This window comes from Zootoca vivipara, chromosome 13 (assembly GCF_963506605.1).
Source record: "Zootoca vivipara chromosome 13, rZooViv1.1, whole genome shotgun sequence".
Lineage (NCBI taxonomy): Eukaryota > Metazoa > Chordata > Lepidosauria > Squamata > Lacertidae > Zootoca > Zootoca vivipara.
In genome coordinates, this window is record NC_083288.1 from 54,048,162 (window position 1) to 54,057,828 (window position 9,667).

The window sequence follows — 9,667 nt, forward strand, 5'->3', positions numbered from 1 at the left end:
ACTTCTTCAGATTTATCATAGTTCTTCAGATTTATCATATATCATAATTACATAGCTAAACGTCAGAAAAGGGGAGGTACATACAATATTAACATGCAGATGACACAACCTTGATGGCAGAAAGCGAGGAGGAATTAAAGAACCTTTTAATGAGGGTGAAAGAGGAGAGCGCAAAATATGGTCTGAAGCTCAACATCAAAAAAACCAAGATCATGGCCACTGGTCCCATCACCTCCTGGCAAATAGAAGGGGAAGAAATGGAGGCAGTGAGAGATTTTACTTTCTTGGGCTCCTTGATCACTGCAGATGGTGACAGCAGTCACGAAATTAAAAGACGCCTGCTTCTTGGGAGAAAAGCGATGACAAACCTAGACAGCATCTTAAAAAGCAGAGACATCACCTTGCCGACAAAGGTCCGTATAGTTAAAGCTATGGTTTTCCCATTAGTGATGTATGGAAGTGAGAGCTGGACCATAAAGAAGGCTGATCGTCGAAGAATTGATGCTTTTGAATTATGGTGCTGGAGGAGACTCTTGAGAGTCCCATGGACTGCTAGAAGATCAAACCTATCCATTCTTAAGGAAATCAGCCCTGAGTGCTCCCTGGAAGGACAGATCGTGAAGCTGAGGCTCCAATACTTTGGCCACCTCATGAGAAGAATCCTTGGAAAAGACCCTGATGTTGGGAAAGATTGAGGGCACTAGGAGAAGGGGACGACAGAGGACGAGATGGTTGGACAGTGTTCTCGAAGCTACGAACATGAGTTTGACCAAACTGCGGGAGGCAGTGCAAGACAGGAGTGCCTGGCGTGCTATGGTCCATGGGGTCACGAAGAGTCGGACACGACTAAACGACTAAACAACAACAACAATACAATATTAACATACTGGTAAACAATATTAACATAAGGGTAATGGTTCAGGGCAAAAGTAAATGTGTGATAAGTACCGGGAAGAACTTCTCGAGTATCCGCAGGAAAAGAACAATGAGGTCCTTGGCTTTGCTCTGTCACCTGGGTGCGTCTGGTGATGGGATTAGGCTTGGCCAGTTTCAATTACTGCAGACCAACACAGCTACCTACCTGTAACTAACAGTGTCTATTATTCTGGATAGTGATTCAGATAGTTCGCACTGATGGATTTATTCATAATGTTTTAAAAATCAGGACATAGATGGCAAACCAAGGTTAAGTAAGGCTCCCTGATGTCCTTGGCCAGCTGAGTCAAGTGTGTGGAGAAAAGAGCCATCACTCCAGCCAGTAATGGAAATTCCAGTGATTCAAACTACATGCCACAGTCTCAGAAGAGTGCCAAAGCTCCATCCAAAAGAGTCTTTTGCTTCCCATAGAACAAAGAGGGACACATATCCCGATTTTGTGAAGCTCCAAACCAGCAAAATCCCCTTCATTTTAGCAACCAAATCACAATTAGAGAAGCAGAGATCCAGAAAGCAATCTTCTTTTGCAACAGAAGCGTCCAGCTGGAAACAGATGTGATACAAAAAGAAAGAACTCAAACCAATGGTTGCTCAGTTATGGATGTTCTTAATATATGATGTGTTAGGATGAAGGTTTACTTGGCGGCATGGACAATCTTAAACTGTCAGTGGGGATGGCCATATTCCAAGTGCAAATAGAGAAGCCATAAAGAGATACGGTACAGGTCAGGAACCCGGAATTGAAAGCCAGTCAGTCAATGAAGAGAGAATCATGTGGAGTTATAGATATGCCTCACACTTTGAATAAAACTCACCAGAAACCAACAGGCTACTATTCTAAGCGCTTATGCACCAACACTGGATGCTGATGAAGACATTAAAGAACATTTTTACTCTCAGCTGGATACCATCCTATCAGAGACACCTAAGGAGGATCAAATTATCCTCCTGGGTGATTTTAATGCAATAGTTGGGCAAGATTTCGATCTGGGGCCTGGGACTATTGGGAAAGAAGGAATTGGCTGTCAGAATCGGGGGATGAAAAGCCAGCTGGCTTGGCCCCAGCTGGAGCGTCTCCCCTCTCGCCTTGCCGCTGCGGAGATCCATTGACTTGTGCTCCTCCAACGTGCGCCTCTGACTCAAGCTCAGTGCATACTTGAGCACACATTACTCAGCAGTGTAAACTGCGCAACAGATGAGGCTTGAGGCATGGATACAATACTAAACTACACATTTATTATACACAAACCAGGACAAAGAAAACATGGCTTCTCTCCTTGCAGTCTTCTCGGAGAGACTGAAAATCAAAATCAATAGAGCGGAAGTTCCGCTCATGCCAGCAATCTGTGCTGGAATGTAAACAGACACGTGACATGTAACAACCCACATACCTGCAGCAAAAGGTGGAATGGAATTCCCAACATTGGCAACAGCAACCAGAATGGAATCTTACTTTTGATGATATGTGCAGCGCAGAACCTTGTTATTACCAACACACACTTTCGACAAAAAAATAAATGTAAAACATCTTGGAGGCACCCTCTGTCAAACCACTGGCACCTCTTAGACTATGTACTAATTGTCCAAGCTGAAGATTGAATTGCAACATGGCCAATGTGTCCCCCTGGGGCAGAAAAGGTTTCCTTCTACAATTTAGAAAGGGTACATGCCAAGTGACCAAGGATGGCCAAGCGTGTGCAGAAGCGCATTTGGTGAAGAGGGCCTATGAGACTAATCTCTCAGAAATCCAGACTGCAGATGTGGCACACAAAAGCCAGAAGGACGAAGCAGGCCCAGAACTCTGCGCTTTGGGAAAGCAAAGTGTGCACGTTGCATTACTGAGTGAAGTGTGAAACCTTCTTTCCCGCCACGCACTGAAAAGAGATGTCAAACTCAGCCAAGAGCATAAGGTCAAACAGATTCCTCACTGGCCTTGCAGACAATGTCATTGTCCAGAAAGTGGGAGAAGCAACAAGAGGATCAGCCATTTTAGATCTGACCCTAATCAATAGTGATGACCTGATTAGCGGGCTAGAAGTGGCAGGATCATTAGGGGGGAGTGATCATGCTTGTTGTGTATTGAGTCTAAGGATTTTATATCTGTATTATTATTGTCTGTATTTGCATTAGGATAAAGTAACTGCCTTTTGGTTCCAGAGGGTACAGCTACTATTGGTTCATTTAAGCTGCTGTATTTGGATCCTCTGTCTTATTGGTTCCCTCCAAAAGGCAGCACTGTGATTGCCTGATATTGTTCCCTCCAAAATGTATCCCTTTCTAGCTAGTTCCCTGTCCCTATAAATGTAGCCTTCCTGCCCTCACAGTCAGTCTTGTCTTGTTCACTTTAATAAAGAGCTGTTACTAGAGAACTGCCTCCAGCATGTTATGTCAAGAGAGCTGAAATCACAAACCCCACGTCACAACAATGCTCTTCTGGAGTTTATGTATCTATGATGTAGTTGTGATGTAGTGATGATGTAGTTTTAGGGGTGTCAGCTTGGGGATTAGGAACTAATTAACGTTGGAGTCTCCTTTTGTTCAGGGCTTCCATCTTGCTTCATCTTGTGGCTGGTGGGAGTCCTGTCACAACAGTCTTCTTTAATAAAGACCAATCCTACTGGCTGCTGTTTTGCTCTGTTATTCCTGGCTGGTGTCTTTGTTTTGTCCAAGGGAGCCCTCAGATTTTCTCAGTTAACAACAACCAAGTGTGTAAGTTGCATTACTGGGTAAAGTGTGAAACCTCCTTTCCTGCTACACACTGAAAAGAGAAATACCAGGGTGCTAGATTTAATCACCCAGGGGTGAACATGCCATAGTGGTTCATAGCTGTTGGTTTTTTTGCATATATTTTTTAGCTCCTTGGGATTTATGTGAAAATGGTTCAGCATGGTTTGTCTTTTTCATGTTTTATTGCTTATGACTACTTTTTAGTATTTATTTAATACATTTGTATATGACCCTTCATCTGAAGATCTAGGGCAGTTCACAGCATAAAACTACAGAACAAAAACACAAAATACAGAATAAAAACAAGAACAAAATAAAATCAAGGATCAAAACAAAACAATAATCGCCCCTTTCCACAAGCATATTTAAAAGGACACAGAATGTTTAATTAGCCAAAGTCATGATTGTTGTCGTTATTCAAATCCCTTTCAAACTCCCAGCCAATCACCTCTCCCATGCTGGGTTAGGTGAGCAAAAGGGCGGCAAACAAAGTGAGCTGTCAAAGGCAGGAAGCTGTCACTGACGTTTGAGGCGCAGTTTGATCTGGAATGAGCTCAGAAGTCCAGACAGGGTTGGGAGCTGCGTTAGGGTCTGGTCCAGTCTGTTGGGCTCGATCCTGGCCCCGATCTGGTCTGATCTGTTCCTCTTCCTTGTCATAGGAGGCTGGAGCAGGAGGTGCTGCTCCAGAGAAGTGGACACGGAGCAATGGATTCAAACTACAAGAAAGAAGATTCCACCTAAACATTAGAAAGAACTTCCTGAAGCTTTCCTAGATGGACCTTAATTTCTTGGTTCATATGCTCTACTTGTCCGGACGAGGCTGGGTGGTAGGGGGTATGAAGTTCCCACTTTGGCAACCTGTTGAATTACCTCTGCAGTAAAATGAGTGCCGCTGTTGCTGTTCAATTGATGTGGTACTCCATAACGTGGGAAAATATGGCGGGTGACTCTGCATACCCTTGGGGTAGTCTTGTCCATGTCAGTTGCCCTGGTCCCCAGATAAAGGCGAAGAGGAATTGACTCTCTGTCAGAGACTCTTGCAGAGGCTCAAGGGTGCTGCTAGGGTAGGTGTTTGCTGGTGGAATGGTGTCGGTTGTTGGCCTCCATATCCTTGGGAGAAATGTTGGCGGGATGGGAAAGGAGCATAATTATTGCCCCTGCCAAAAGGGGGGGTTTGAGTCGAGTCCCCCGAAGCTTCCCGTGTTAAGATATGGGCAGAACTTCTTTATGTGACCCTCTTCTTGGCAGTGGTAGCATCTTCCTCCAGATGGGCCCCAGGGTCTTTGTATGATCAGGGGCCCTCCTCCTCTCCTGGTCCCCCTTCCTCGATAGGAGTTTCTTTTCTTCCTCTCATCCCGGGTATTAAAGATGGATTTTGCTATTGCCAGAATTTCACTGATGCTCTTTCCATCGTAAGCAATCTGTAGGTTGAGAGCCTTACGAATATCTGGGTTGGCTTGGTCCTTAAAGAACCATTTCACTATGAACTCCTGTTGGGGGTTTTCTGGATCTATCCCCCCCCATGTCTTTATAGCCGACACGAGTCTTTCATAGTAGTCGAAGGGGTGTTCATTAGGTCCTTGTAAGACGGATTGGACTTTAGTCCAATTGACGGGGCGTTGCCCGGCTGCCTTTATTCCATCTAGGATGGCTTTCCTAAAGGTATCTAGGCACCATACTCCACTGGGAGTATTGTAATCCCAGGTCGGCTCATTTTGTAGGACTTGAGCCGAGAGTGCCTCCACCCCTAGAGGTCGGTTTTGTTGATAATTTGGGCGTTCTAATGCTTCCCCTGCCTTTGCTAAGATGTCTACCTTTTCGGCCTCATCGAAGAGGGCATTTATAAGTAGATGGACATCTGCCCACGTAGGTTTATCAATATAAAATATTGCCCTCACTTGCCGATGGCATTTATCGGGGTCATCTCTCAGGGAGGCGATTTGGTTTGACCAGGTGATGAGGTTGGCCGCAGAGAATGGATGATGCGCGTACACCATTCTAGGAGGCCCACCAGCATTTATCGGTGGGGTTGGTAAGGGCCTCTGGGCCTCTGCTGGACTTGAGGTTTCTCCCTCCGCTTCTCGTTCCCTGTGTTGCTGGCGAGTGACTACACGACCGACACCTCCCGTTGCTCCCTCCTCCCTTTGCTCGGTTCCACTGCTGTCTGAGTCTTCCGGATGGGCCCCTTGGCAATGAAAGGGGATCAAAGCCCTTTTGACAGAGTCGTTGGCCATGGGTCCCTCGTAGGGAGGGGGCAAGGGTTGTTTTTCAGGTGTTCCTGCTGGTTGTTTTTCAGGGTTTACTATGGGCTTTTGTATAGATAGGCCAACCCTCGGGGCTTGAATAATCCTGATTGCCTCAAAGGCGGCAAGGTATTCCAGCTGCAGGGGTTTTTCTTCCATCAAGTGCTTCCTAAGGGAATTTAGGTGGTCTGCACTGAAGGATCCACCCGGTGGCCAGCGCAGTTCCGGTTTTTCACTGGCGGTTCTGGTGGGCCAAGAATTCAGGCATAGGTCTTCCAGCTTTTGTTTAGATAGACGTCTATGGCTGGGTATTGCCTTCCAGTGTGTTAAGACAAATTCAAGGGGAGAGTCAGGATCCCTCTGGGGTAGGGATGGATTCCGCGAAGCCTTCCTGCTAGCTCGCTCATGCTTCGAAGCGTGGGTACCCATTTCTTACGGTTTGGTGTTTCTAAGACAGAAAGGGAAGGGAGAAGAGGGTTGGTAAGGGGTTTAACCTATCTCTAGAAGAGGCCTCCATGAAATCTACCGTTCCTACTATTTCTCAGTCTTAAACCCCTTTAGCTAACAACTTCACAGTTTCTCCTGAGTCCTAGCTAGACCTTTGGCACTCGCTTTTCTCTTTTCTCTCTTTGGGACGCTTCCAACCACTTTGCCCTGTGCCCCTAGTCCCTGCTAGGCTACCCCTCCTGGCAACCTCCTACCTATCATTGTGAATACATTGTTCCTTCGCAAAATACAGAGTCCATTCACAATGCCTGCTTTCGTATAGCATAGGGGGAAATGGCAACTTTGTTTGGGGTTTCTAGGGGTTTGTGTACTGTTTGGGGCAACATTTGTGACAGGGCTTGGGGAGTCCTCAAAGTGGTTTCTTGAGGTCATTGCCTTGGGTCCTCTAGGGCTTAAATGAGGGTAGAACTTCATTTGCAAACCCCCCTCCGTTCTGTAACAAAGTGCAACATTTCACCACCTCTTCTAGAAAGTTGAAGATCTACCTTTGATTTTTAGCATGGGAAGTTTAAGACAAGCTGTGCATTTACTACTTTGTTTTAACGCCTGCCACCTCTTTAGGTTTAGTGTCATTAATAAGTTCACTGTTTCCTGAAAGGACACAACTCCTGACCCTTCTTTGTTTTACCAACTTGGTTTTGTAACTAAAACCTTTCTTATTTGTTCAATGCCTCCCTGAGTCTCCAAGCATTTAAGGTTTCCCTCACACAAAACCCAAGAAACAACCTGTGGTGGTTGAAAATATATCTATAGGAGTCCTAGAGAGTTGGAGGGTTTGCCTCAAATGGTGGAAGAGTCATGGCAGGAAATATAACCCAGGAGGAGAATGAATTCCTACAGAAAGTTGTCTATTTTGTGAGGGAAAGATGGTTCTGTGAGGAGAAGGGAGAGGAGAGAGTCGGGCAGAAGCAGAAATGGAGGGAAAAACCTCTGAGGGAATTTCAGTCAGGAGACAAAATGGAGGAAACCAAAACCTGACAGAGAAGCTCAGGCTTGGAAGAAAACAGATTCAGTTGGGGGCAGGAAAGGAGGAAAAGGAAAAAGAGGCTCCGCTGGCAATAAAAGGACATATTTTGAGCTAAAACTCAGGCGGAAGATGCAGAATGTCAGATCCAGAGGGCGAGAAAAGAGGCACAAAAAGAAATCTCCCTCAAGCGCAGGAGATGCTACTGAGGGCAGAAAGGGGAGAAAGAAATGTCCGTGTAGTAAATAAAAGAGATTTCCCTTAAAAGGAGACAGTTCTACCAAGGATGCGAAGACAAGTTATACTTCATTTTTCTATCTGCCACCAAAGAAACCAGTTTCTCATATTCTTAAAAAATAATAATTCATAGCTGCAGACAGACAACTTACAAATACATTAATAAAAATATGTAGGATTATGATGAGGCTCAATTCAACACTTTGCAGTTTTCATGCATCAGAGGATTCATGTAATAAAATTAATTTAATTTGTATACTGCCCTATAGCCATAGGTCTCAGGGTGCTCACAACATAATATCACAATATTAAAAACACAAAATAAAAACAAAACAACCCAATAACACCCCCCCAACAAGAGTCTGGGAAGATATAGATGTCCAAATACTTCTGACTTAGTCCAGCAGAGTAAGTTGCCCAGAGTGGTTGGGGAAACCCACTCAATTGGGCGAGCTATAAATATATTCTTCTTCTTCTTCTTCTTCTTCTTCTTCTTCTTCTTCTTCTTCTTCTTCTTCTTCTTCTTCTTATTATTATTATTATTATTATTATTATTATTATTATTAAATGTAGTAACCTAAAGTAGGCCCCAAATTTCCAATCAACAGCTGAGCACAGAGAAAACAATGCAGGGTTGTTGTTGCTGTTGTTTCCATGCTGCAAAGTACTTAGCAGAGCAGATGCAGGATTACTTTTAATTATGTGAGGCAAACAAAAAGATTGTTGAAAAAAGATTGACTCCAACATTTCTCTAACGAAAACAGGGTGCCCTATTCTGTTGTTGTTGTTGTTGTTGTTGTTGTTGTTGTTGTTGTTGTTGTTGTTGTTGTTGTTGTTGTTGTTGTTATATTTACACCCCACCCATCTGACTGGGTTCCCTCAGCAACTCTGGGCGGCTTCCAACATATATAAAAACATTTCAAAACATTTTAAAACTTCCCTATAGAGGGGCTGAGGGTTAGAGAACTAGAATTGTGGGTTTGGAAGGGGCTCCTGAGGGTCATCCAGCCCAACCCCCTGCAATGCAGCTCAAGCATCCCTGAGAGAGTCTTTCCAAGGGATCCTGCTCCTCTTTCCAGCCTCGGTTTCCTTGGATGGAGAGGCCTCCAGTGATGCTCAGCAGGGCTTTCTGTTCAGTCTCTAAAGATCCTCTGGACACCTGAGCAGCTGCATGTCTGAATGGGCACATGAGTGTCAGCCAGGAGTCCAGATACTGCCTTGTCTGATTCATTGGGGGGGGGGGAAGCTTCACTTCAGCTGAGGAGCTCAGCATCAGAGCAGGAGAGGAGCCCTGCAGGATCAGGCCAGTGGGGCCCCCTGGAGTCCCCTCTCCTGTTCCCACTGGGACCTCAATGGAAAGCCCCCAAGCAGGACTGGGGCACAAGAGCCTCTCCTCCTCCCTGGACTGGTCCCAGCCCTGTATCCTGGGGCAGGAAGTTCCATAGGCTTGACTCTGCACCGCAGGAAGAAGCGCTTTCTTTTCTCTGCTCCCTCCCCTCTTCCAACAGTCAGGCTTTCCTTTTTATTTTTTCAGTATGCTTTCTGTGCAAATATTTCCCTCTCCCTACAACCTCTATCATTAAATGGGACTGATTCCTCAGTCTGGCCGGGGTGGGTGGGTTATTCTCAGGCCCTTTTCTTCCCTCCCCAAAGACCCCTCCCTTCCCAAACGGAGTTGCAGAGCTCCTATGACCTCACCCCTCCTGGGCTTTGCAGAGAGGAGGGGGGCAGGGGCCTCTGCTCCTTCACTTGGGGGTTCCCCCCTGCCCCCCTGAGACCCCCCCTCTTCTCCCCAATATTCCCTTTGCCAGATGAGCAGAGATTCACCAGATTCAGGAGGCACCAGGGATGCAGCACTTGCAAAAGAGAGAGAGGCAGGGGCGGAGAGGGAGGGGCTTTTGCTCAGAGCCCCCCCCAAAACCCTTATTTCCTCTCCTCTCTGGGAATCCCACTCAGTCCCTTTTAACCCTTGGCAAGCCAGCGCCCCCCTCTCCCTCTGGTGTCCATCTCTGGGTCCTGCGCTGGGGAGTTCCACAGTTGAACTCTGCCTTGC